We start from the raw sequence: 27,793 nt of genomic DNA, 5'->3' as shown, positions 1-27,793 counted from the left end.
ACTATCCTTGTCTTCTTCTTATTCCTACTATAATTTGGAGTTGTACTGAAGTTGAAATGACAACTCTGTGCATGCTTTTCTCTCTATATCTATAGTGACTCATTATCTACCTTAATGGGAATTATCAAATCTACCATAGCTTTCCCAAATCTACCTCTTATTCTCATATGAAAGTAAGGAACACATTCAATGACTTTTCCAAGGTCATATAGGTAGAAAAATGTTTGAACCTAAGGTACTCCATCTAAATTTATCCCTTCCTTCCTTCCTTCCTACCTACTTTCCTTCCTTCTTTCTGATGGAATTTCATCAGGATCATCAAAATTTACGGTAGATTTCCCCCAAAAAATATAAGTTACTTCATTTTGTTTTCTTTATGGGGTAGTTTTCTCTGAAATTCATTTTGAATTATATACATAGACAAGTTGTTTTTTTTTTCCTACTGTCTTTAACATTGATATCCCTCACCAATATACACACCCGGAATAAAGTGGTGAGTTCTAGATTTTATCTGGGTAACTAAAACTAAAAATAACATTAGGTATAAAATGTATGAGACCTATGTGATTATAGCCATAATTGCTTTAAGGTCCTTACTCCTCCTGCCTCCCTTACTTTGCATGCAGATTTTGTCTATATGGAGGCTGACTGGTATTTATTGTGGACATTAATGGAATGAGACCCAGGGAGATTCTAAGGCATCAATAGCTAAATATATTTGTTGAATCATTCAAACACTGGAAGCAATCACTGTTCTTGTATTCACTAATAGGTCTTTTCTTTGGGATCTATAAACCATTTTTCTCAATAATCTTGTTTTCCCTTTGAATAGCCCCAGTTCACAAAGCAGATAGAAGCACCTGTTATGTCTCAGATAGACTTGGGAATACAATTAGAGTAAAATCCAGATCATACATTCAATTTATGCTAAAACCTTCAGACATATATAAATATTGAATTGTGGGTACTTAAAGGACACAATACGACAAGAATTAAACAATGTTTTAGTTGTCTTCTTTAAACTTAAAAGAAAACCAAATGAACAAAAAAAACATTTGTACTGTACCTTCCAGAGCTTTCTGGAACACATTGCTCCCCTTGTTCTGTTATTATTTTTGAAGACCTCTTAATTAGAGTAGGATAGATCATAGTTTTTCATGTTTACTGGACATTTATTTCATTACTCTATACATATTTCATTAATTCTCTGCATTTGAATTCTTCTTTTTATTACTTGTGTGACTCTGGTTAAGATACTTAACTTCACTAGGCCAAAATCCTAAGATAAATTTGTTCAAACGTAAATTTAAAAAAAAAATTTGGACTGGGCCAAAGGGGGAATTTATTTTGTTTGATTATTCATAATCATTATAAGTCTTGTTTCCTTTCTTCCTTCATTCATTCCTTCCTTCCTTCCTTCCTTTTTGATCTCCCCCTAAATTTTGTTAGATTGATGTTTTGATAGCTTTTCTTAATTAAAAAATAAAATTGAAGTTGATCTAGGTGGGCTCTATGATCCATTAAAGCTCTAACTCTAACGTCTTATGGTTCCAATATATTCTGAAAACTCTTCACTAGGATAAAAAAAGATATAGGACAAATATAGACTAAAAAAATCAGATTCTATATTCTCACATATAATGCTAACATCTGTGTGACTTTGATACTAAGAAGCACTATTTATAAGGTTTTGAATTCTTCAGGCAATAGTGAGAATGGCAGAGTACTGTAATATGATGATTAATTCAGTTCATCTTATGACTAATACTCTTCCCTTGGAAGATGATTAGTAGGTTTTATGGTAGAAGAACAGGGGTCAGTCTTTGATTGGGTAAAATTTCATTGGCCAAGAAGTAAGTTGATGGATGTGAGTATGAAGGGTACCCAACATTTTCTTAGTTTTTCAGGAGTCTTTTGATTTGAATTACTTTGATATGAATGTACATGAATCTCTTCTCTTTGCATTATGTAGATAGATGTACTGTAGAGAATTAAGAAACTAGAAAATGTAACTGCCCATTTTATTTTTCACATTGCTACCCATGTATGCCTACTTCTATTGATGTAACAATGACAAACAGTAATCAGAGGAAATAACATATTCAAGATGATGCAAATACAGATAGAATAGGGAACACATTGGCTCCAGCACTAGCATTCAATAGCAGCTTGACAGGTAATATCAATAGGACAGTTGCACTAAAATGAAATTTGATAGGGATGAATATAAATCCTTATATTTGAAAAGAATAACAACAAAAACTCAGTTTCATAAAATTAACAGAACATTTGATGTTGTGCTTAAACAGTTCATCTAACAAATGATTTGGGGTACTTAGTGGGCTATAAGCCCAACATTAGTCAGTCTGATGTGGCAATAAAGAAATCTTAGCATACACTAAGGGAGGCATACTATCTAAGAGAAGGTGACAAGCCCCCAATAATTTGGCCTGGTTAGATTATATCTTGATTATTATTTATTTTTCAGTTCCCATGAACCAAATGCATTAAAGGAATTAACATGGTGGACATTATCGAGAGGAGGGCAAAAAGAATGTTGATAGATTAGAGCTACAAGAGACGATAGAGGGTATCTAGTCCAAACACTTATTTTAGAGACAAGGAAATGAGGCCCTGGGAATTTAGGTGACTTGCCCAAGGTCACACAGGAAATGATTATCAAGGACAAGCCATGAACTCTAATCCTGTAGCCAGAGATCTTCCCACAAACCCTGTTGCCTCTGTGATGATTAGGGGCCTTGTGTTTCTCTCATTAGAGGAGCTGTTGAAATAATTGGAAAGAATTACCATGGAAAAGAGAAGAGTCATAAAACTCATGATAGCTGTCTTCAACTATCTCAAAGGCTTTCCAGGGAAAATGTTATTTGTCTTTTCCTGCTTGGTCTCAGCAGGAAGAAGAACAGTGTCTGGAAATTGCAGATGTAACTTTAGATTTCATGTTGTATTTGGATGGGTGAGAGATTTCCAGCAATTAAAGCAATCTGAAGTCAAATGGGACAACTCATAATGTAGTGAGTTTCCTCTGGCTGGAGGTGCTTAGGCAAAAGCTAGAAAACCATTTGTCAGATACATTGTGGCCTTAAGAATTCCTTTAAATGCATTGTTGGAGTAGAGGGCCTCTATTGTCTCCTCCAATTCTGGAATGTTGTTACTCTATAAGAGAAGGGAGATGATGCTATCCTTTTTTCAATGACTTGACCCTAAAAAAGTGACTTTCTAATTGGAGCATAATGATATGCTGACTGTCAGGCCATTCGGCAATGCTAATATGATGAGTTATTTTGGTGACACCAGTTTCCATCCAAAAGTACTATAGGAACTTCAATATTGATTCTTCTCTGATTGATTTCAGTTGTGAAATATGCTCTGTATCTTCACTTGTGTGCCCCCTCCATTTCCCCTCAAAAAAAAAAAAAAGAACCATTGAAATGTATCTAATGATATATAAAATTATGTGAAAAATACTAGAAAGAACTCCAGGTTTAGTTAATGATTGCCATTGAAAGTCATATATATATATACATATATATAGTCCTTCATGGATTATCGTTTTGAAATAAGACTATAGGTAGTTACTAAGTTGATTTCCATCCACCCTGCTTACCCCCAGGATACCAGACTAATACATTGTAAAGGGAATCTTTTTCTTGTCCTCACACACGTAAAAAAGCTGTGATCACTGATATGTGTCCTTCTTTAGAAAGCTAGAAGCAAAGCCTGGAAGAAGCTTAAAAATATCACTTAGTTGAACCTGCTATGTTTGACAAAGTCAACACATGTAATTTAATAATTTTTATTAAGTCAGACACTGTGCAAAAGATAAAATTGCAGCACCTATGCCCAGAAACAGCTTAAAGAGACAAAATATTACAGATAAGAATCCCTTCTTTTATAAAATGGCTTGAGAGCTGAATCTTAAAGCAAGCTCAGAATTCCAAGATAGAGAATTGCTTTGGGGAGATACTTTGCAAAGGCAAGGGAACAGAAGATGAAATGTTGAGTTCAGATATTTCTGCTTGTTTTTGTTTCATGTGTCCAGGGAAAAGAAAAACTTAGTACTGTATATACAAGACAATATGAAGAAATTTCAAGAGGGAGAGAGCATTGTCAACTGGGAGGATGAGGAAAGCCTTTTTGTACAAGGTGGCACCTGAACAGTGACTTCAGGAGAGAGGGGCAGTTGTTAGAGTAGAAATGAGGAAGGAGTGAATCAGAAATAGGGGGCATTGGTTACTTGTTTGCTCTATAACCTTTTAATAGAAGTTGACAAACATAATGGAAATAAGAAAGCTAATGGGGGAAGGGTACCTGCTTTTCATTCAGTCATTTTTCATTTGTGTCTGCTTCCCCATGACCCTATTTGAGATCTTCTTTGCAAAGATACTGGAGTGGTTTGCGATTTTCTTCTCTGACTCATTTTGCAAGTGAGAAAGCTGAGTTAAAAAGAGTTTAGTGACTTGACCAGGATCACACAGATGGTAAGTGTTTGAGGCCGAATTTGACCTCATGAAGATGACTCTTGGTGATTCCAGGCCCTGCACTCTATCCTCTGGGCTACCTAGCAGTCCTTACCTTCCTTAGGGAAAAAACTATTAAGGAGGTGGAAGCATTTGAAAAGTGAATTTGAGTTGAGAGTGAAATGAGACAGTTGGGGACTTTTAAGAGACAGTAAACTCAGAAAGGGACAAAGTTATCAAACAGGTTACAATGTAAAGTGATCCCTTCAGGGAAAAGATAGTTAATGAAGAGGTGGTGCAGACCAAAAAAATGAGCAAAGTTATGAACAGAAGCTTCTCAACAAATGGTGAACCTTGCCAGGGTTGGATTCAGCAATCAAACAACAGGCTCTAGGGTGGAGTCATTGACCAAAGGAGGTGATACTGTTGGGAATAGGGAACCGCTGGAAAAAAAAATCAGTAGAGGAATGATATGGCAAAGTGTTTGTTTGTTATCTTTCTTTTTTTATAAATGATGTCAAATTGGCAGTTAAATGAAGAATAAGTTATAGATGGGAAAGACTAGAAGCAGGGAGTTTAATGAGGAAGCTATTGCAATATTCCAGATGATATTAGCTATTACTTATCACTTTAATATTTGTAAAACATTTAAATATTTTAGTTTATTTTATTCTCAGAAGAATCCTGGCAGATAAGTCTTAATATTATCCTAATTTTAGAGATGTGGAAACTGACAGCCACAGAAGTTAAATGACTTGGGCAGGATCACACAGCTGTGTGTCCGAATCTGAATTTGACTCAGGTCTTCCTGACTGGAAGTCCATTGCTTTATCCATTATTCACCTAATTACCCAGTGATCCATGTTAATGACTGTATTTAACCTTGCCTGGGAAAGGTAATATTACCTTCATTTGTGAGATAATAGAATTAAGAATGATAGATATTTAATGATTGATCCAAGGACTTAGTGTTAGAACAGGAATTAGAAAACAAAAAAACAGGTTTCCTATCTCTGAATATAATATCTTCCAAGTAGATTAAATGGCATTTTTGTTGGTGGATTTGATAGTCTCCGGTAAAATTTTGATATACCCTGAAAAAAACACCACATTATTGAAGTTACTTTCTTAGAATGTCATTAGTATAAATCATTCAAAGATTTCAAATGGGTGCAAGGGGCATGGGGAAGCAAGGCTATATCAATAAGAAGCCAATACTAGAATCACTATGTGGAAGAACTAGGTTGCTTGAGTTGCTTCTAGCTGTCTCAGATGATGAATCTAGGTCACCAAATAGTGATTTTGTCTAAGCTGTATCCAAATGCGCTGAAATAGACTAGTGATAGGAAATTGTACTAAATGGTTCTGCCAAGTCACAATCCATTTGGATATAGAAATGGTCTCAGATGATAAAAAGCAATTACCCATTTCATCTGGACCAGAACATTTAGAGAGAATCAATTAACTCTGAGCCCAATTATGGCTTTTCTATATACGGTGGCCTATTTAGAAATTGGCTTGTATACTGCCTATGTTTAGGATTTTTTAACCAGGGATCTGAGAACTTATAATCTGGCCTCAGATACTTACTAGCTGTGACCATGAACAAGTTACTTAACTTTTGCTTGTTTCAGTTTCCTCATCTGTAAGTGGGCATAATAATAACACCTACTTTGCATGTTATGAAGATCAAATGAGATAAAAAGACACTTGGCACAGTAGCTCACACATAGTTGTCAATATAGAAATGCTTATTCTCTTTTCTCCTTCTATATAATATTATCTATTTTATTTTATGTATTTAAAATATTAGGCTCCATAGGTTTCATCAATTATGAAAGCAGTCTATGACACAGAAAAAAGATTAAAAACACCTAATTTGGAATATATCAGCATCTGGATATGTGCCCTTGAATTTGTAAATAATCCTTTCCACCACACCAGAAGGTTATGTTCTACACCAAAGAGTGAAAAGAGAATTTAGAAATAGGAATTTTCACTCTTATTCCACCATCCTAAGTAAGAGGTTATGATTCTAGATTTGGAGACTATGGGAGAGGAAGGCAAAAGATAATAAATTGAGGAGCTATTAAAAAAGATCTTAAGAAAGAGTTTCTAGCCCCTTTTAAGGAGATTATTTTTTAAAAAAATATTTAGTTTTAATGATCAGCTGTGAATGATTTAGCTATTCCCAACAATACAACCATCCAAGGCAACTCATGAAAAATACTATCCATCCCCAGAGAAAGAACTGATTATGTCTGTATACATATGGAAGTATACTTTTTTAAAAATTTACTTTCCTTGAGGGTTTTTTGTCCATGTTTTCTTTCACACATGACTACTATGGACATGTTTTGCATGACTATACTTGTATTACCTGTATCGAATTGTTTGCCTTCTCAGTGGATGAGGGATGGGGAGGGAGGAAGGGAGAATTTAGAACTCAAAGTTTCAAATATGAATGTTAAAGTTGTTTTTACCTGTAACTGGGAAAAATAAAATACTAAATAAAATCTTTAAAAGTTAAAAATTTACTTTTTCCCTTTGCAAAGTCACACACACGTACACAATTTGGAGCCACTCTTTTATGAGACATGATTATGAAAAGATAAGCTGGGTAAATCTGGTGCATCTTGTTTTCCTTTCTTCATTTCCTTTAGCTTCCACAGATTTACTTTTTTACACTCCATCTAAAAATATTTTTTGTTTAAGAAGAAAAAAATGTCTTGTGACAATTTGCATAATATGTTAATGCAGATATGCATCTAGACATCTGGATGGCATTTTAATATCTCATTCTCATTCAGACAACTAGACCTCACACAGATGGTAGAGACAATTTTAAGAGCATTGTTGTAAACAAATAAGGCAGCCAGGAAATCAAACATACTCCAAGATAGGCTTTCCAGCCAAAGAAGCTTTTTAGTGAGATGTTTTGACTGCAAGATAGGACAGCCCTTATCAGTCTCTGACAAAAGGAGAGGTACCAGCAGGCATTTTTGCTAGAATATGGAAACATCACCGACCACTCATTTCCAGTTTTGAATTCTTACCAGACAATTCTAATCTATATTTAATTTTCAAAGTGTACAGCTTCAGGTTGAAGATGAAATTCCCTCTTTACTTTTCCCCTAGACGTATATAAACTATATACACACAAATGTATGTATGTATGCATATATATGTATGTATATATATATATTATATATGCACACACGTATATATGTATCTGATGCATACACATGTAGTACATTGTACATGTGTTCATGTGTGTGTTGGTGTAGATACATATTTGTCATTCAGCATGGTGTAATGCATAGAGGATTGACTTTAGGGTAAATCGGAAATAAGATGACTTACTTTCACAGCCAATATTTTAAAAAACTATTGCAATTGTAAAGCGCATAGAACAGTGCCTGATATGCAGTAGTTTCATAATAAGTGCTTGTTTGCTTCCCTCCCTTGCTGGCCCCTGAAGTCAAACTTCTATGCAGTGTGCTATCTATTTGATCATGTTTGAGTATATGCACACATATATGCATATACATCAGACTCACACACACACACACACACACACACACACACACACAAAACAAACCAAGAATCCTTTTTGTTTTCTATTTTCATTTGTAGTCTTAATTTGTGCTTGATCTCTGAATGGCAACCAGGTTCTTGGTATGGCAAGCCAGGTGAATTCCTGAGTATCCTGAAGCCCAAATCGTGTACATAAGCAGTGAATAATTCCCTGTTCATCCATATTGTCCCAATTGGGCATACATATGCCTAAGCAAAACCATACCAAAGAGGAAATATTGAAAAAAACATTGTTCTTCAGTGGCGTTTCTGAATTGTATGCTGGGTGGGTTAGCAACATAACTTGCCTTTTGTGAAATCTGGCTTAAAATAAACCACTTCAAAATTTAAAGCCCATTTCATTATCTTTAAAAAACGTTTACTGAGCAAGGTACTATCCTGGACAGTGTGGGAGATGAAGTGTAAAACATGCTCTTTACTCTCCAAGTTCACCTACCAGTTAGGGAGATAACTAGAGATCCATCAGAAGCCTACTAACAAGAAAAAACCAGTAATGATGGACAAACAAATGGTATAGACAGTAAGAGCTTGGGAGGCAATGGAAAAGGTTTCTTTTTTATTCTAAATTCTGTCCTTTAGTTTCCTCTAGGCCAGCCATTTAACCTCTGAAGAACTTAGTTTCCTCATTTGCAAAATGAAAAGTTTGGTCTAAATAACCTGAAAGATGTTTTTTCTATACGTTATTCCTTCTTATGACTTGGGGACTTTTCATTGGTTATCCCTCAATCACATATGTCCTTTCCTCTTCCTCTCCATCCACTAGAATTCCGGATTGGTGAACCTGTGATCTCGAGGCCGGAGGTGACCCTCTAGTTCTTCAAGTGTGGCCCTTTGACTGAATTCAAACTAGGATTTATTCTCTGAAGTTTGGATTCAGTCAAAGGGCTACACTTGAGGACCTAGACAGCCACATATAGCCTCAAGACTTCAGGCTCCCCACCTCTGTACCTAGATTCTCTGGCTTCCTTCAGAATTCATCTCTAGTTCTACAAGAGGTCTTTAAAATACATTCCCCCACCCCCAGCTCATGCTCTACTAGCATCTTCTCTCTGATATTATTTCCATTATAGAAATCTTCATTATATATATAATCCTTTGTCCATTTTTTCCTTCATTAGAATGTGAACTCCTTGAGGTCTGGGGCTGCAGTTTCGCCTTTTTGTTTCCTCCATATTTAGCACAGTGATTGCTTCATAGGGTCCACATCCCAAAAGCCTGTGGGCTGACTGACTAAAGGTCAATGTTCCTAGGATGGAGTGATCATTTAATGCCAAGAAGAACAAAAAATGTTTCTGGAAGTAGAGTTTGAATGGATCCTTGAAGGAAAATTAGGAAACAAATAAATGGAGAGACAGGAGAAAAGATTGTACAGTAATGGGGGATGGTGGGAACAAAGGCATGGAATGGATGTGGCACATATGGAAAGCCAGAAATAGACAGGTTTGGAGTGTCTATTAGGAAGAAGTAGGAGATGAAGTTGGAAAGGCAAAGTTTGGTCCCATGGACAGATCGTGGGAGTCCTTAATAACTAATAAAAAAATAGACTTTGTTTTTCTACAAATATCTGAGATTTAGATCACACTTTGAGTTTTGAAAAGCTCTTTATGTACATTATCTTAGGAGCACAGATTTATAGATTTAAGAGTCATTGTAGCTCAGCAAGTACAACACCCTCATTTGGAAGGTGAAGAAACAGCATTTGAGAGAGCTGAAGTGACTTGTGCAGTCATAAGACTGGTAATCATTGGACTCATGATGTCAACTTAGGTCTTTCTGATTCTAATTCTATGATATTCTATATTCATTAGACTAAACCATCTAGCCACCTCAAATTAAGTGAATTGCTCCTAATCAATCATATTTATAGTTGTCTACTTTTTCTAAAAAAAAATATCATATGTGTTTGTACGTAGGTGTCATAGGCCAACAAGAAGTAGTAATTGCTGGAGGCAGAACATAATCTCAGATCATCCTGTCTTCAAATGGAGCCACTGTACAATACTCCCTCATCAGGTAATAGAGAGTCATTGAGTGTTTTGACATTGACATGACATAAACTCTTTTAGGAAAATTAATTTAATGCCAGTCTGTAAGATTGTTCAAAGAGAAAGCATTATATTATGTTTCATGTGAGATAATAAAGACTTGAACTAGAATGGTGTCATTTCTACTGGAAAGGAACAGACTAAAGGGAAGCTGAGACTTTTACATACCTAACTGTAGGTTCACACTTCCTCCTCTACTACTAGTTTTGACTTTACAGAACAAGTATATTTGGACTTTCAAAGGCTTTGCCAGAATATCTAAACTCTGTGTAATGATAAAGGCAGGTTTGCTGCATGAGAATAAAAATTCCTGTACCTTGTAAGTGCCATAGTGAGATTACTTAACCTGGAGTAGGGAAAATGAGTTTAAATTTTTCCTCACTTACTAGGTGACCTTAGAAAAGTTGTTTAACCTTTACCTGTGTCAGTTTGCTCATCCGCAAGATGGGGATATTAATAGGAGCCACCTCCCGAATTGGTTGTGAGAGAAAATTAAATATTTACTTGTTTTTATTAATGACATGTAAGATATTGTTCTAGATGCTGATAATTCAAAACCAAAATGGAAATTGTCACACACGTATCAATTTTGTAAGGGATATTAGCAAATATTCAAATGCACACTTGAAAAAAATTTTCTTCTATGATCTACCCTAGAGGAGTAAAGATTTTAAAGAAAGATGCAACATGAAGATAAAGCAATAAGAACAAGATAATCTGAAAAGGGATCAAGTCACAATGATTGAGGAGCATCAAGAAGGCTTCATATAGGGCAAGGGCCTTAGTCTGGGATGCACAGATTCGCAGAGAAATTTCAGACAGCTTATAAACTTGAATGGGAAAAATGCATCTTTATTTTCATTAACCTCTAGTGGAAATTTAGCATTTCTTCATTAATGTAGGAAATACATATTATTCTGAGGAGTACATATGCTTGCCTAGACTGTCAAAGAGGTCTATGATATGAGTAATGTTAAGAACCTCTTATTTAGGAAATGGACCCTAAGCTGCTTTTACTGAGGTGTGGCAACTATTCAAAATCTTATACATATAAAATACTGAAATACCATTCACACTTATTAGTGGAGTTTACAACTTGTTTGACAACAACAGGAAAAAAGTATTACCCAAAGTATCTGCCTTCTTTACGTAATGGCCATATTCAGTGGTCTTTCACAGAATCACTTGATCAAGTAGTTAAAAATGAAAAAAAAAAGTGATTCTCTTTATAAGATGCAAGGACAAGGGAAAGAACTCCATCTGCTACTGTGCCTTTGATTGCTGTTATGTTGTGTTATGACAATGAGCAGAGAACTTTATCACATATAATGGACCCACTTTTTCTGGGCATATTTAGTATTACTCTGTCTTTTTTATAAAAAAAATTTGGTGGCAAGATATGTGTGTGAGACATGACAACTAAAACCAGCTTCTGACAGAAGGGAATGTTAAAAATAGACAAATGAGTTATTAAGTTTTAGGCAACATACAAAGTATTTAATACTGATGGGATATTTGTTTTCAATCTATAGCAATGATTTCTTCATGACCATTTTTAGATATATTTAGGTTTAATCCCTTATGTACAATATTCCTTTTATTTGGGGGCAGGGAGTTGTTGTACATTGAATGCAAATCTCCCCATTGTGCAGGAACTGGTTAACCATTCTTAGGAAGCCATGTAGTTAGTTTCTGTCTCTCACTCATTTGATGACTGCTTAGTCCCATCCTCTTGGGGGAAAAAAAGAAAAAGAAAAATGTCTTTGTCAAAATCTGGGCCCAAAGAATGGAACTAAAACTTGAGTTAGGTGGAGTTCTCCTTTGATTCCTTTGTCCATGACTTGAAAAGGGATCTGTCCAGTGTCCAGTAAATTTATATATCTGTGAGTTTCTCTAAACTAAATTCATTTTTTATTTAATTGGTTGTTATATTCCCCATTAGGGGATCTAATTACATCCAAATGTTCTCTATTTAGCCTCATTGAAAAATAAAAATTCTTTCTTCAATGGCTCTATATTGCATCTAGGACAAAATGCCAACCACTTAGCTAGGCATCTAAAGTTCTTGATAGACTGATTCAAGTTCACTTTTCCAGGTTTATTTTGAATTACTCTCCTTAATTCATTATGAATGAAGTCAAACTGGCCTTCTGACTAGCTCTGCTGCATTTTTATTATTTCTTTTCAAGGACTGTCCCATGTTGAAGCAGTCACTTCTCCAGTCTGCTCCTTAAAAGACTTTTTCCAAGATTCAAATCTCATGATATGTTCTAAGGGAAACCTTTCCTCCGGGCCTTAGATTATGATATTCATATGATCATAGATTTAGAAAGGAGAGGTACCCTAGAGGTCATAAAATCCAAAGCCTCCTATTTTTCGTATTTGGAAATCAGGTCCTACAGAGATTAAGCAGATTGTCCAGGATCACAGGTTGATAAGAGTCTGAGGTTCAATTTCAACTGAGCTCTTCCAGATTCCCAAACCAGAACTAACCAGTTGTGTCCAGGATAGAAGCTGCTTGAGAACAGTGATGGTTTTTTATTTTCTTTCTCTCTAGTATCTGGCACTGTATATTGAGACAAAATAATTTGATATTGAGTTGAAATGGATATGTTTATACATCTTAAGATGTTTATTGCTTTTTTTCATGGCATGCTATGAGGGCCCTGGAAAGATTATTGAGTTTAAAGTACCTTGGATATGGATTGAGAGGAGACAGGTTCCAGTTCTGCCTCTTTACCTACTTGTGTGACCTGAGCAAGTCACATAACCTTTTTTTGAGTAGCAATTGTCTTATCTCTAAGGTGAAGGGGTTGGACTAGATGGCCTGTAAAGTTCCTCACAGCTATAAATCTATGAAGCTTTCTTATTCAAGCAGAGTATTCACTAAGGCATTATCCAATATTTTGATGAATGATATAAACATGGATCATTTAATGACCTTAGTCACTTACTGTACTATGAGTTTCTGTGGTATAGAGCTGACCATTATAGTTGAAAACAGTTGGTTTTTCAGAGCTAAGTGTTTAACAATGTGTAATTATGAAATTGTATTAAAATTGATTGCACTTGTGATTTTATTGCTCTAGGTAACTCCCATTGTGAAAATATCCCCAGCCAATGAGAATTAGCCCCTATTCTGTAATTTATAATCCTGGACAATTTATAATTCTGCCAGATAACTGAGAGGTAAGGTAATTGGCTTGGGGACACACAAAACTAGGATGTTTTAGGGATAAGACTTGAATCCATATATTCCTAAGTAGAAGGCCAACTTTTTATCCACTAGGCTAGGCTGAAACTTATAAATCACACATTGCTTACAGCAACTAGCCAGTCAGACGATATTCACTCAGTCTCTGACTCTAGCTAATCCCCTGGTTTCCCCTGAGTTCCTTGCTCTAGCTGTGCCTATATCTTCAATAGAGTAGCTAAGCTTCTAGTCATAAAAGGCCCATCATGACTTACCTGAAACACTCAGAGGATATCTACATCTACTCTGAAGTGAGGTGAGGAGAGGGAATGGGGCAGATCTTTACCATGAATCCTCAAGGGGGTGTTACATGAATACTTTACAAAGTTGTCTATTTTATTTAGCATCTTTATTACTGATCACAAATGGTGGGTGTACCATCTGTTTTACTTCTGAATATAGCAACAGCAAAAAAGATTTCTCCTGGCTCAGGTCTTTTACCCAGCAAGAACCGAGATTATTGATCCAGCACTGAGGTACAAGCCTCCTAGTTCATTTAAAACTCACTGGGCAACTCACAATTTTTTTTTCTATTTCAAGCATTGCAACAAAAAAAAAAGGGGGGGGGGGAATTTAATTATGGTGCTTCTGAGTAGCAGCAGTGGAATAGCATTAGTCCAAACACTGTATTTATGTAAATTGTCTGTGAAAACAGAACTGCAAAGGTTATGAATAACGTTGACACCCATTTTGAAGAACTGTTGGAGAATAGATGGTAGAACTTAGCAATATTATTTTAAAACATATATTTAAAGACTGTAATTCTACTCTGGGAAGAAATTGTGACTGAATTAATGGTTTAATATGTTTCCTATGTGAACACATACAGAAATACATAAACCATCTTCCTAATTACATCTACCCCATCTCTGAATATATATGAACTTTCCTGGTTTCCTATTGTTTTGTTTCTAGGCTCCAATTCTTGTTTTGCAAAAGTAGATGCAGGGTTTGGAATTCACAAGATATCAAATGGCAGGTGATTGTGGATTTGGTTTTGAAAAAAAAAAATCCACAGGGGAAACCTTGGAATATTCCACATTAAACACTTGAAATATCCCTTTTAGAGGAGATATGCAAATAGTACTTTTTCCAAAAAGCAATGATGAAACATTTCATCTTTTATTATTTCCCATGTGAGTAACAGTCTACAATTATTTACATTTTTTAAGTTCTACCAAAATGTTAAAGTTTATTTTCAGAAAAAAACAAGATGCCTTCTGGTCATTTGAGGGAGGGAAAATCCAGAAAGTGTGGCTTCTCATACCATCCAGTTTGATGGATTAATGTATATGGACAATTTAAAATTACCTTATCTGCCTATTTTAAATAAGCCATGTTGGATGATTTGGGTAAATAACAAGAGTACAGACTGGGTTCATTTATTTGTTTATTTTTGGTTATTGTTCTAGACCTAATTGATGAGTATAGAAAACTCCTGATGAGGGATTTATCAATCCAGAACAACAATTTCTCTGAAAATTGTAGTTTTAGAGATTTACCTTCCAAGAAGTTAAATAGTTTTCCTTGGGCCAAACAGTCAGAGGCAGAACTCTCTGACTTTGGCCTCCACTTTCTTTCCATGATCAGGGCTGAGATTCAGATCATCTGCTCAATTCCCCCAGAGACTTTATGCTCAGTGCTTCAACAATGGAACAATGGATGCTGGCTGCTGCCTGCCTGCCACAGCTTGCCAAAGCCTCTGCTGCCCAGGGTCAGGGGTGGACTCTGCTTCCTTCTTGCTCAGGTTGATAAAGCCCCTCATTGACCTTTGGCGATTGTGGGTTGAGGGATCCCTGAAGCCTGCTCTGATCCTGCTCCTCCCAGGAGGCTGAGGTTGGGCTGGGTTTCACTCTGCCTCTGGTGCAATAGGCTTTTCCCCTCGGCCTTCCAGGTCACCCTGAGCTGGAAATCTCTTCCGCTCCATCATTCTGTGGCTTCTACTGCTCTAGAATTTGTTGAGAGTCTTTCTTTACAAGTATTTTCTGGGCTGTGGGGGAAGAGCTAAAGTATGTATATCTTTCTACTCCATTGTCTTGGCTCTGCATGGTTTTTATAATCTCATTGTGTAAACAAAATACATATAAGTGAAAATTGTGCAAACAAAACTGTTAGCTCAATTATGTTCTTATTTAAACTTTACAACACATTAATCTATACGTAAATCTATCTGTGTATAGGCATATATAATTAAAATAAGCTATAATTGTGCTTAAGGAACATTGTGATACATTAACATTCTCAATCTTCTCTCTTGCTCTCCTCCCATAAGACTTTGAGGTATTGTAAGTGAAACAAAGTGTCCTTTATCTTGTGGTGCTATAATTATGGGGGCACCATTCTTGTGTGACACACTAAGCTGAATTTTGGTGAAGACTGATGAAGAAGCATGGTCTTATGGCAGATAATAGGTGTTCTTTGTAATTTAGAAAATGTAGACCCTGAGGCTTGCTGTAGGCTTTATTTTTGCATTGAGAGAGTTGTGTCTTACTCTCTCTGGATTTACTGGCAGCTAGCCAGTGAAATTCTAGATTTTGTACTGTGTCTGTGGCCAAGAGCAAGCCACTTATCTTTCTTAGTTCTTAATTTCCTCAGCTGTAAAATGGAGAGATTGACCTCAATGACCTTGAAGAGTCCTTTTCAATACAAATCCTTTATATTCTATATAAGGACCTTCTACATTGCTACACAAAAGTGTTGAAAGCCCAAAACTAAGATCTTCAACTTGAAGATAAAACCCAAGTACAATTGCAATGGAATAAAAAACAATTCTTACCCTGATATGTTCTCCCAAGACATTATACTAATTCACTACCTACTTTAACTAGTCTGTGCAGTAATCATGAATTATTATCCACTAAAGTTGGAAAAAAATAAAGTACAATTGCTCCTTTGGAACCAATAGAGTCCACTATGCAGTGATAAAAAAAGGACATCTGTTCTTCATAGTTAAGCTCTAAAATTCCAGCAGGGAAAAGAATCTTTTTACATATGCAATTGGAGTGAATCAGAAAAGTATTAAAATACATGAATCATTTAAGTAGTTCTGAATAGTTAAGTATCACAGCCCACCTGTATTCAAGAGCAGGTGGGTGTTCTGGGCCACAATGTAATATTTAGGAGGGAAAAAACAACTGCCTAAGGTTGCTAGAAGTCTAACCTCATCAGTATCAAATGTTATGGGAATATTAAGGCAAAAGACAGGGAGAAACAAAGATCAGTAGGTCAATGAGAGCAAGAGGAGATTTTTGCAATGTTGTACATGTTTGTCAGAACTGGCTTCCACCCCAGAATCCATCCTTTCAGGTAGAATTAGCATATGGTTGGAATATCCGTCAATGCTCTTCCCCTTATCCAGTCCCTTTCACCTCCTTCATACACATCCTCAGACACATGTGTTTGGCAGAACAACCAAGATTCCATTTATCAGTAAGTGGTGTTGAAAGGCTATTGAGCAAAACTCTAGCCTGGGAGCATTTTAGGGAAATGCTGCTCTTCATGATCTCTTTCTAACTTCCTGAGTGACAGTTGAAGGTGACTTTCTCTTTTGTAATTCTGCCTGCTGCTAGCAATTTTCCAAAATTAAATATTCTACTCATGTGCTTTATAGGCACAGCTGTGTCTGTTACTAAGGGTGAACCCACCTGCACTATATACTATTCAACATTCTTCTTCATTCTAGGGATTTTCAATGGTAGCCAGTTTTGTAGGAACCAATTGTGAAGACCAATCCTGAATGGCTAGCTTTATTGGACTTGATATTGCCTATGGAAATTAGCTCCATTAAATTGATTTCTATATAGATGCTTCAGGAAAATCACAAAAATCCAAACAAAGAAGAATTCTGCCAAATTTAGGGATTGTAATCAAGCTCATGCAAACTGAGAATTTTTTGTTGCTCTAATCTTAATGCAACTTCTTTTCCCCTACATATCTTTTCATATCTTGTAAGAAAGCCTTGTAACTTCTACTTTCACATCCTCTCTCTTGCTTTGTACTCTATCTTTACTACTGATGGGGTACTAATGATGGACCCCTAAAAGGCCCTGAACTTTCCCACATGGCCCAGTCCATGGCATTCACTTGAGATATCACCCATCCTAGTAATCCTTTCAGTTGTCCTTTCATTGTGGCCCCATGCCCAACCCTTCATTCTCTATTGTCCCTAACCCAGCCCAACCTTCATTGTCTGTTACCTCCAGAAGATGGCAAACTATTTCCCACCTCATCTAGACCCCTTCTCTATCACCTCCAGATCACCCCAAGTTATTGGCCACTGCTAAAGCACACTTAGATCTTGCCACAGTCTTTTTTTATAAGAGGTCCATCTTTCCCCCTTTAGATGGCTCAGATCCTTAAAACCTAGTCTGCTTCTATTGGTGATACAATAAATCTTGTTACTTGGACTAAAAGAAGGCTTGAGTCAAATTCTTCCAAGGCAGACATGTGTCATTTGCCCTTGAATTTTGGAGTTCCTAACACCCCAGTTTGCAATACTACCACTTGAATGGCTCTTGTTCATTATAACCACATGGACTATTGAAACAACTTTCCAGTACGTCTTCCTATCTTTACTTACTACCTTTAAAAAAAAGTCTTCATGTCACAGGGTAGTGATCTGGACCTGACTCAGGAAACTCCTCTGGTAATACAGATTGGAAACTGGAAGAAAAAAAGCCCAATAATTGGTAATTCATCTAACAGTTAATTAGAAGAGGTTTACTTAGCCATAGCAGCCAAAATTCATAGCAATCAAGAAATATTTATCCAGAATAAAGAACTGATTCACTTAGCATATATTACCAGTGAACTTCATGTTGCTAGTATGTAGTCACATACAGAGGGAGGAATTTCCATTCCCTTGTGTCTTAGAAGCTTTGTTGCTAGGTGATAAGGAAGCTACATTGATGACTTTGGTCCTAGTTCTCTGGGTCAATCAAATTTCAAGAACAGTTTCAATTTTATCCTTAAAGAATAAAAAAATAAATCTGGCCTACTTTCACTGAGGTGGTGGGGTTAGGATATTGCTTCAACACTCCCTGCTTGACTTAAATTCCTCCTGTGTTGATTTGTTATGCCAATCCAACATAGCAAACTTTTAAATAGTTCTTTATTACCCATGAATTCAATTCACCAAGCATACTTCAAGCTGATGCCTGAAATTTAAATCTCTCTCTAATTTGGCACCATTCAACAACTCTATCATTAGTTCATGTTTCTACTATGTATGAAGAATGCCAACTATATTCAGTTACTTCTTCATGAATGTGCCCTCAACTATCCTATCTTCTTGCTATTTCTCTTACTGTTCTCTCTTTCTGGAATGCTTCCTCCAGACTGCTGGAATTGTATGCATACATTAATGTCCAAAGCAAACTTCTGATTCTCTATAGTTAATGGTTTGTCCAGCACTCCTTCCCCACATCAGGTCTCAACATTAATTTTTAAGTCACTGTAAGTGTTGCTTTGTTTGTTTTTTGTTGTTGCTCTCCACATTAAATGAAATTTTCAGGTTTATGTTTTGAATGACTTGTGTGTGAGGTGATTACCTCAACCCTGAGTACTTCTTATTTCACAGATATACCAATCTCTTATAAGATGTTAAGTTTCGAAGATGTATTATCCTGCCTTGATTTCAATGACAATTACTGATAAGTCATAGCATGTTGAAGCTAAGTGGCACAGTGGATAGAACACTGGACTTGGAATCAGAAAGACTCATTTTTCCGAGTTCAAATCTAGCCTAAGACATTTACTAGCTGTGTGACCCTAGGCAAGTCACTTAACTGGATTTGCTTCAATTCCTTATCTGTAAAATGATCTGAGGAAGGAAATGGCAAACCATTCTAGTATCTTTACCAAGAAAACCCCAAATGAAGTCACCAAAAGTCAGCTATGACTGAAACAACTCAACAACAACAAAAAAGTAGTGGTTAGAGATACCCCCAAGAGCCAGAAGACTGATTCATGTACTGACTGACATATACTGGCAATATGATTTAGACAAATAACTTACCATCTTAATTCCCAGGATACTCTCAAATTAACTTAATCTACTCTGCATATATCTTATATGTACCTAGTCATCTTCATATTGTCTCATCCACTAGAAAAAAACTTTTTAAGAGAATGAATTGTGTATCTCTTTTAGATTTGTATCTTCAGAGACTGACATATAGTAAGCACTTCATAAATAACTTTGGAGTGATTGTTGTATGATGATGAGGTTTTGGGAAACTGCTGAGTTGTGTTGGTAGAAGAAATTACTCACTAGTAGCTCCCTACAAAAAAAATAAAACCAAAAAACAGCTATAATCCCTATCCCTATAAACAGATGTTATCTACTATCTATCACAGTACCTGGAAGATAATAGGTACTTAATAAATGCTTGTTGATTTCTGAATAATGAATTTTTCAGGGAGTTATCATATTTTAATAACTTAAAGTCAGACAAATTCTTTTTAGATGGTTCAAAGTCTCCATTGCTTTCTCCTACCTCTCCTCCCTTAGGGTGTGTTTCAATGATGTTTCAACACTATGCCCCACTTAATGGAATCTGTCAATTTGGTTTACTCTCCAATTGATTCCGTGTACCTTAACAGGCCAATTACATTCTTCTTTGAGGTCTTCTCTTCATGCCCTTTCTCCATCATAGATGTCCTACATCTCTTTTCTTCTTGAACTACATTTGTGAACAAGAAGCTGAATTTGGAGCTGAAAATTTGCTCTCAGATTATCAATTTCTTGTAAAGTTCTCTCCAAATTTAATTATTGTATTCCTTAAAAGTCTGAAACTTTCTAAGTTATCTACATGTTTTCCCCCTTTCTTATTATTCAGTCCAGATAATTTTCCCCTATAGTGCCCACAACCCACTTGCATATTCCATCGAACTCACCACATTGGACTTCTTTACTTCTGTACTACCTCTGTACTCTCTTTTACCACCATGAACAGTAACTTCTTGACGAGACCTCCAGAGAACATGTCCTTCCTCACACTCACATGAAATAAAGCCATCAGATTTGGAACTCCAACCTTGTACTTGAGCTGTATTAATTTGAATAAGGACAAGGTTATTTAATTAAATAGACCTCAGCAGCCTGAGACCAGGTTCTATATCCTATCTAGTCATCTACTCCAGTAATCTTCAGATATGCCCTGTCAACAATTGTACTCACCCCCTCCTCCACAACACACACTCTATTTTTCTATACTGGCCTTGGACAGTACTCAATTCAATAGTACCCTTGCTTCTAGAAAGGTGTGACAATCAAAGGACCTATGACTTTCCTATCCAGCCTAGCTCATCATGAGGGGGAAAACCAAAATTCCTTTCTATGATTATCACAGGTTTGCATGTTTTATTTCTCTCTATTTCAGGAGTTATTAATATTTTGTGTGTACTGGACCCTTCTGGCAGTTTGGTGAAATCTATGGACCCCTTCTGAGAATAATGTTTTTAAATACTATCTCTCTCTCTCTCTCTCTCTCTCTCTCTCTCTCTCTCTCTCTCTCTCTCTCTCTCTCTCTCTCTCTCTCTCTCCCTCTCCCCCTCCTTCCTTTCCTCCCTCCCTCCCCCATCTCTGTTTCTGTCTCTCCCTCCATGTTCTTTCCTTCCTTCTTTCCTCCCTCCCTCCCCCATCTCTGTTTCTGTCTCTCCCTCCATGTTCTTTCCTTCCTTCTTTCCTCCCTTTCTCCTTCTCTCCTTTCCTCTCTCCATCCCTTCTTCCTTCCTTCCTTCCTTCCTTCCTTCCTTCCTTCCTTCCTTCCTTCCTTCCTTCCTTCCTTCCTTCCTTCCTTCCATCCTTCCTTCCTCCCTCCCTCCCTTTCTTTCTTTCTTCCTCCTACATTCAGAAGACAAATATAATCTCCTTGAGAGCAAGCAATTTCTCATTTTTTCATATTTTTAATTTGAACAAGTAGAATTATATAGTAAATAAATATTTTTTCATAGGTTCATGAATTCATCCCCTTATCTCCTTTTTACAGAGAGATGAGAGACCATGCTTCCTGAATGTCACATAAACTTCCAGATGCAGTCACTGTGGAGGTTGGTTTTACTTAATTGCTGTCCTTTGTCATAACAGAAAGCTAATTTGATGGTGGCAATACTCAGAGGATGTACAGAAATTCCTGTGGAATGAACAAACACCAAAGAAATCAAGAAAATATATTTAAAATATGCTTCATTTCTCAATGATAATACTATTGGGATCTATTTCCACATTTCCTTTAGCATTATGATTTCTAAATTTTTAAGTTTAGATTGTAGTAAGTGAAACTGGAAAGGAAAGAAGAAACAAATGATACTTTATGCTAAAGAACTTTAGCAATGTTCTTTTTACTTTATTTTCATGTGAATGGAGGGTAGCTGTTGATTGAATATGTGGATCGGGTGTCCTAATTATAAGTTCCCAGCTCTAAACTTCCAACACAGTTGGAAATAGTCACTTATCTATTGAATGCCAGCACTTGTATTTAGCTTCCAGGGAAGCAAAGAAAATAAGAGGTTCTCTCCCTCTAATTTCCCTGCTTTTTAATTTCTTCACCTTGTTATGCTTTTAGAAGACACCCTCACACTTTCAGAATTATTTCAAGTTTGACATAAATCTTTTTTAGGCAGCTCTGCCTAAAAGTTTGGCCCAGACTTTCACTGATTTAATTTTTCAAAAATCTAACCTTGTTTCTCATTTATTTTTCCACTCAAACTAGTAGCATAAAAAGACCCATTTCCCCCAAACAGCACATTTGCAAAGGGGATATATCATTTGATGGCAGAAAAAGATTTTGATAAAAATTCATATTGTTCCTCAGAATAGGGAAGTGACAGCTTCTAGGGAATTATGGTCATGATTCTTTCCATGTAATCTCAGGTCCACTATTGATTTCACGCATTGTAAGACTTGTATTTCTGTTTTTTCCTTACTTTTGTTGAGGCTGGTAGGTTAGCAATAAACTAGGCAATGTATTGCAAATATCTGAATGGTTGCCCCAAGGGTTGTTGCTACAAGACTCCTCCTGTGTAGATGACATACTAATATGTGAATATGTAATTAAATTTTTGACATATGCAAAAAATTGTAAAGTAGATAAGAGAGAATGTACTGTAAATAGAAGCTTTAAAGACCTGAACAGATGGCTTCCTTTTGAAGATGTTCAAAAATTGCCAATAAATAACAAACAGATGGTTTATAGTCCTGGGGCAGACTAGGAAGCCAAACGCTGGAAGGGGCATCCTGGACCAAGCTCCTATATTCCATGAGGCAATGACACTAAGATCACAAGATGGCCACATATATGATAAAAATATACATAAACTATTTAAATTAAGCATACTCTATTCATTATGCCTAAAATTCTCCATTTATCTTTGTTGAGATGCATTGAGCAATAAACTTAGAATCTGTGGGTTCCAGGTTCAATTTGTTTCTCCCATATATTCTAGACTCATATTATTGGACAATCACTTAAGGATTTTGAATCACAACCTTATTACCTTTAAAATTTAATACCACCTATCTCATAGAGTTGTTTGTGATGTTCAAAGGAAATAATGCATCTAACATGCTTTGACAACATTAAAATACTCTTTAAATATTTACCAAGATGCTGAGTGATGATGATGATGATGATCTTATTTGATATTATATATATGTTTATCTTCTACAGGCTCACTACAAGTCTCTTTTCATTAGCTGCTATAAGAGAAAGGACTATGGGAATGAAATGATTTTCATACTGTTTCCATATGATTTTGAATTCTGATATATATATACATATATATATGTATATGTAAAATTTATTTTCAGTTTTCAGCATTCATTTCCACAAGATTTTTGAATTCCAAATTTTATCACCATATCTCCCCTCCTGTCACTTGCCTTCTCCCATCCCCCTTACCTTTATTTTCCTATAGGTCACAGTATATTTCTATACCCCATTGCTTGTGCAACTTATTTCACAGTTGCAAGCAAAAACAATTTTTAGCATTCATTTTTAAAACTTTGATCTCTGGAATATCTTATTCCAAGTCTTCTGATCCCTTAGTGTAGAAGCTGCTAAAACATGTATTATCCTGATTGTATTTCCACAATACCTGAATTGTTTCTTTTTGACTGTTTGCATTATTTTCTCCTTGATCTGAGAACTCTGCAATTTGGCTACAATATCCTTAGGAGTTTTCCTTTTGGGATCTCTTTCAGGAGGTGATCAGTGGATCCTTTCCATTTCTATTTTACCCTCTGATTCTAGTATATCAGGGCAACTTCCCTTAATAATTACTTCAAAGATGATCTGTAGGCTCTTTTTTTAATCATGATTTCAACGTGGACTAATACTTTTAAAATTATCTGTCCTGGGTGAATTTTCCAGGTCTGGTTTTTTTTTCCAAAGAGATATTTCACATTGTCTTCTATTCTTTTCATTCTTTTGGTTTCATTTTATAATTTCTTGATGTCTCATAAAGTCATTAACTTCCATTTGCTCCATTCTAATTTTGAAGGAATTATTTTCTTCAGTGAACTTTTGGACCTCCTTTTCCATTTGACCATTTCTGCTTTTTAAGGCATTCTTCTCCTCATTGGCTTTTTGTACCTTTTGTCTCATTTGGGTTTGTCTATTATTAAATCTTTTATTTTCTTCAGCATTGTAGTGTTAATTAGAGTTTAAGGCCTTCTCCATCCATTAATAGGCCTCAAGTGGAACCCATTCAGGGAAATTTGATTAGGGAAAGCTTGTTTTGTAGGAAAGCCAACACTTTTGTTAATTTTTAATGAGACAGTGGGTCAAGAGGGTTGTGATGCCCTCAGGCTCTGAAAAATGTATATATACTCTGAGATGAGGTTTTGTTTTGAGTTCTTATTGTTTGGAAGAAGGTTTGAGTGCCAGATGGTACTCTGGATAGATAAGTAGTGTTCCCAACCCCACCCCCAATTTTGAAAGCCCAGATGTTTGTGTTTCTCTCTGGTAAGTATGTGTGTACATCATGGTCAAATAGTTGAATCTATCTGTTGATCTGTGATGTATATATTGTTTATGGTCAGACAGTTAGAAGCCCTCCGTGTTGGTCTTTATTTCCATGCTTGTATTTTCTCTGTGGTACATATAATTAAAGAAGATTGTTGACCCTTCAAAAGTTGCTTTCCTTTTAGAAAAGTAGACCTAAGAACCTGTGCTAGCAGGCCATCCTGGATGTGTCAGGGTGCTTGCTGCTACAAATATTTTTGAGGTCTCCTTTAGCAAGCTGTTGACTCATTTTTCATGATTTTCTTACATCACTCCTATTTATCTTTTCAATTTTCTCCCTAGTTCTTTCACTCAAAATCCTTTTTGAGCTCTTCCATGGCCTGAGAGAACTTCATATTTTTCTTGGATGCTTTAGATGTAGGAGTCTTGACCTTGCTGTTTTCTTCTGTTTGTATGCTTTGATCTTCCTCTAGTTGTTTGCTTTGATGTTTCTCATTCCAAAGGACCTAAGAAAATACCTTTTCACCAAGAAAGTAACATTATATAGTCTTATTTCTCCCTTTTTGGTTATTTTTCCCAGCCAATTATTTGACTTTTGAGCTTTTTATTAAGTGGAGGGTGTACTTCCTCAATTTTCAGGGGTTTTGTGCAGCTGTTTTCCAAGATATCTCTAGGGCTCTATAAATTCTCAGTTCTTCCAAAATGGTATGATAAGAGCAGAGGTGTTAACTCCTCTCCTGGCCTACACTCTGGTCTGCAAGCAACCACAAGCACTTTTTTTCAGTCCTGGAACTGTGTGAAGAATTTCCTTTTTACAGATGCCACAAACTGTGACACCAGAGCTCCTCATCATGCCAGGATCACCACCCAGGACTGAAACCCAGATCAGTTGCTTGATTCCCTCACTGTCTCTAAGCCAAGAGATCCAGAATCATCTGCCTCTATGGCGGTGACTGCCACCATCCTGGAGCTGGGGTTGAACCTAGTTCTTCTTTCACTCTGGTGAAAGAACTTTCTCACTGACCTTTGAAACTGTCTTTAGTGTTTGTAGGTTGTAAAGTCTAGAAACCACTATAGCTACCAGTGATTCAGTGCCCTGAAGCCTGCTCAAGTCCTGTCTGTGCTGGTTCAAGCTCCACTCTGAACCTGGTGACATAGACCCTTCCTGTCAGCCATCCAAATTATCTTGGGCTAAAAATCTGTTTCACTCTGTAATTTTATGGTTTCTGCCACTCTAGAATTGATTTAGAATGATTTTCTTTTTTTTATTTAACTTTTAACATTCATTTTAACAAAATTTTGCGTTCAAAATTTTCTCCTCTTTTGTCCCCTCCCCCTCCCAAATACCGAGCATTCTAATTGTCCCTATCACCAGTCTGCTCTCTCTTCTATCATCCCTCTCTGTCCTTGTCTCCATCTTCTCTTTTGTCCTGTAGGGCCAGATAACTTTCTATACCCCTTTACCTGTATTTCTTATTTCCTAGTGGCAAGAACAGTACTAGACAGTTGTTCCTAACACTTTGATTTCCAACTTCTTTACCTCCCTCCCTCCCCACCCCTTCCCTTTGGAAGGCAAGCAATTCAATATAGGCCAAATCTGTGTAGTTTTGCAAATGACTTCCATAATAGTCGTGTTGTATAAGACTAACTATATTTCCCTCCATCCTATCCTGTTTCCCATTACTTCTATTCTCTCTTTTGATCCTGTCCTTCCCCATGAGTGTCGACCTCATATTGCTCTGTCCTCCCCATGTCCTCCCTTCCATCATCCACCCCACCCTGCTTATCCCCTTATCCCCCACTTTCCTGTATTGTAAGATAGGTTTGCATACCAAAATGAGGGTGCATTTTTATTCCTTCCTTTAGTCGAATGTGATGAGAGTAAACTTCATGTTTTTCTCTCACCTCCCCTCTTTATCCCTCCACTAATAAGTCTTTTCTTGCCTCTTTTATGAGAGATAATTTGCCCCGTTCCATTTCTCCTTTTCTCTTCCCAATATATTTCTCTCTCATTGCTTGATTTCATTTTTTTTAAGATATGATCCCATCCACTTCAATTCACTCTGTGCACTCTGTCTCTATGTGTGTGTGCATGTGCGTGTGCATGTGTGTGTGTGTAATCCCACCCAGTACCCAGATACTGAAAATTTTCAAGAGTTACAAATATTGTCTTTCCATGTAGGAATATAAACAGTTCAACTTTAGTAAGTCCCTTATGACTTCTCTTTGCTGTTCACCTTTTCATGGTTCTCTTCATCCTTGTGTTTGAAAGTCAAATTTTCTTTTCACCTCTGGTCTTTTCATCAAGAATGCTTGAAAGTCCTCTATTTCATTGAAAGACCAATTTTTCCCCTGAAGTATTATACTCAGTTTTGCTGGGTAGGTGATTCTTGGTTTTAGTCCTAGTTCCTTTGACTTCTGGAATATCCTATTCCACGCCCTTCAATCTCTTAATGTAGAAGCTGCTAGATCTTGTGTTATCCTGATTGTATTTCCACAATACTTGAATTGTTTCTTTCTAGCTGCTTGAAATATTTTCTCCTTGACCTGGGAACTCTGGAATTTGGCCACAATGTTCCTAGGAGTTTCTCTTTTTGGGGATCTTTCAGGCGGTGTTCTGTGGATTCCTTGAATATTTATTTTGCCCTCTGGTTCTAGAATCTCATGGCAGTTTTCTTTGAAAATTTCATGAAAGATGATGTCTAGACTCTTTTTTTGATCATGGCTTTCAGGTCGTCCCATAATTTTTAAATTATCTCTCCTGGATCTATTTTCCAGTTGTTTTTCCAATGAGATATTTCACATTATCTTCCATTTTTTCATTCTTTTGGTTTTGTTTTGTGATTTCTTGGTTTCTCATAAAGTCATTGGCCTCCATCTGTTCCATTCTAATTTTGAAAGAACTGTTTTCTTCAGTGAGCTTTTGAATCTCCTTTTTCATTTGGCTAATTCTGCTTTTGAAATCATTCTTCTCCTCATTGGCTTTTTGAACCTCTTTTGCCAATTAAGTTAGCCTATTTTTCAAGGTGTTATTTTCTTCAGCATTTTTTTGGGTCTCCTTTAGAAGGGTGCTGACCTGCTGTTCCTGCTTTACCTGCATGTCTCTCATTTCTTTTCCCAGCTTTTCCTCAACCTCTCTAACTTGATTTTCAAAATTCTTTTTGAGCCCTTCCATGGCCTGAGCCCATTGAGTGGGCTGGGATACAGAAGCCTTGACTTCTGTGTCTTTCCCTGATGGTAAGCATTGTTCTTCCTCATCAGAAAGGAAGGGAGGAAATGATTGTTCACCAAGAAAGTAACCTTCTATAGTCTTATTTCTCTTCCCTTTTCTGGGCATTTTCCCCTCCAGTGTCTTGACTTCTGAATATTCTCTTCACACCCACTTTGCCTCTGGATCTGCCCAGCCAGTACTTGGGGTCTGAGATTCAAGTGCTGTTTCTCAGCCTCAGGGCT

The sequence above is a fragment of the Notamacropus eugenii genome, chromosome 3 (genome assembly GCF_028372415.1).
Source record: "Notamacropus eugenii isolate mMacEug1 chromosome 3, mMacEug1.pri_v2, whole genome shotgun sequence".
NCBI lineage: Eukaryota > Metazoa > Chordata > Mammalia > Diprotodontia > Macropodidae > Notamacropus > Notamacropus eugenii.
Note: the sequence above shows the minus strand (reverse complement) of the source record.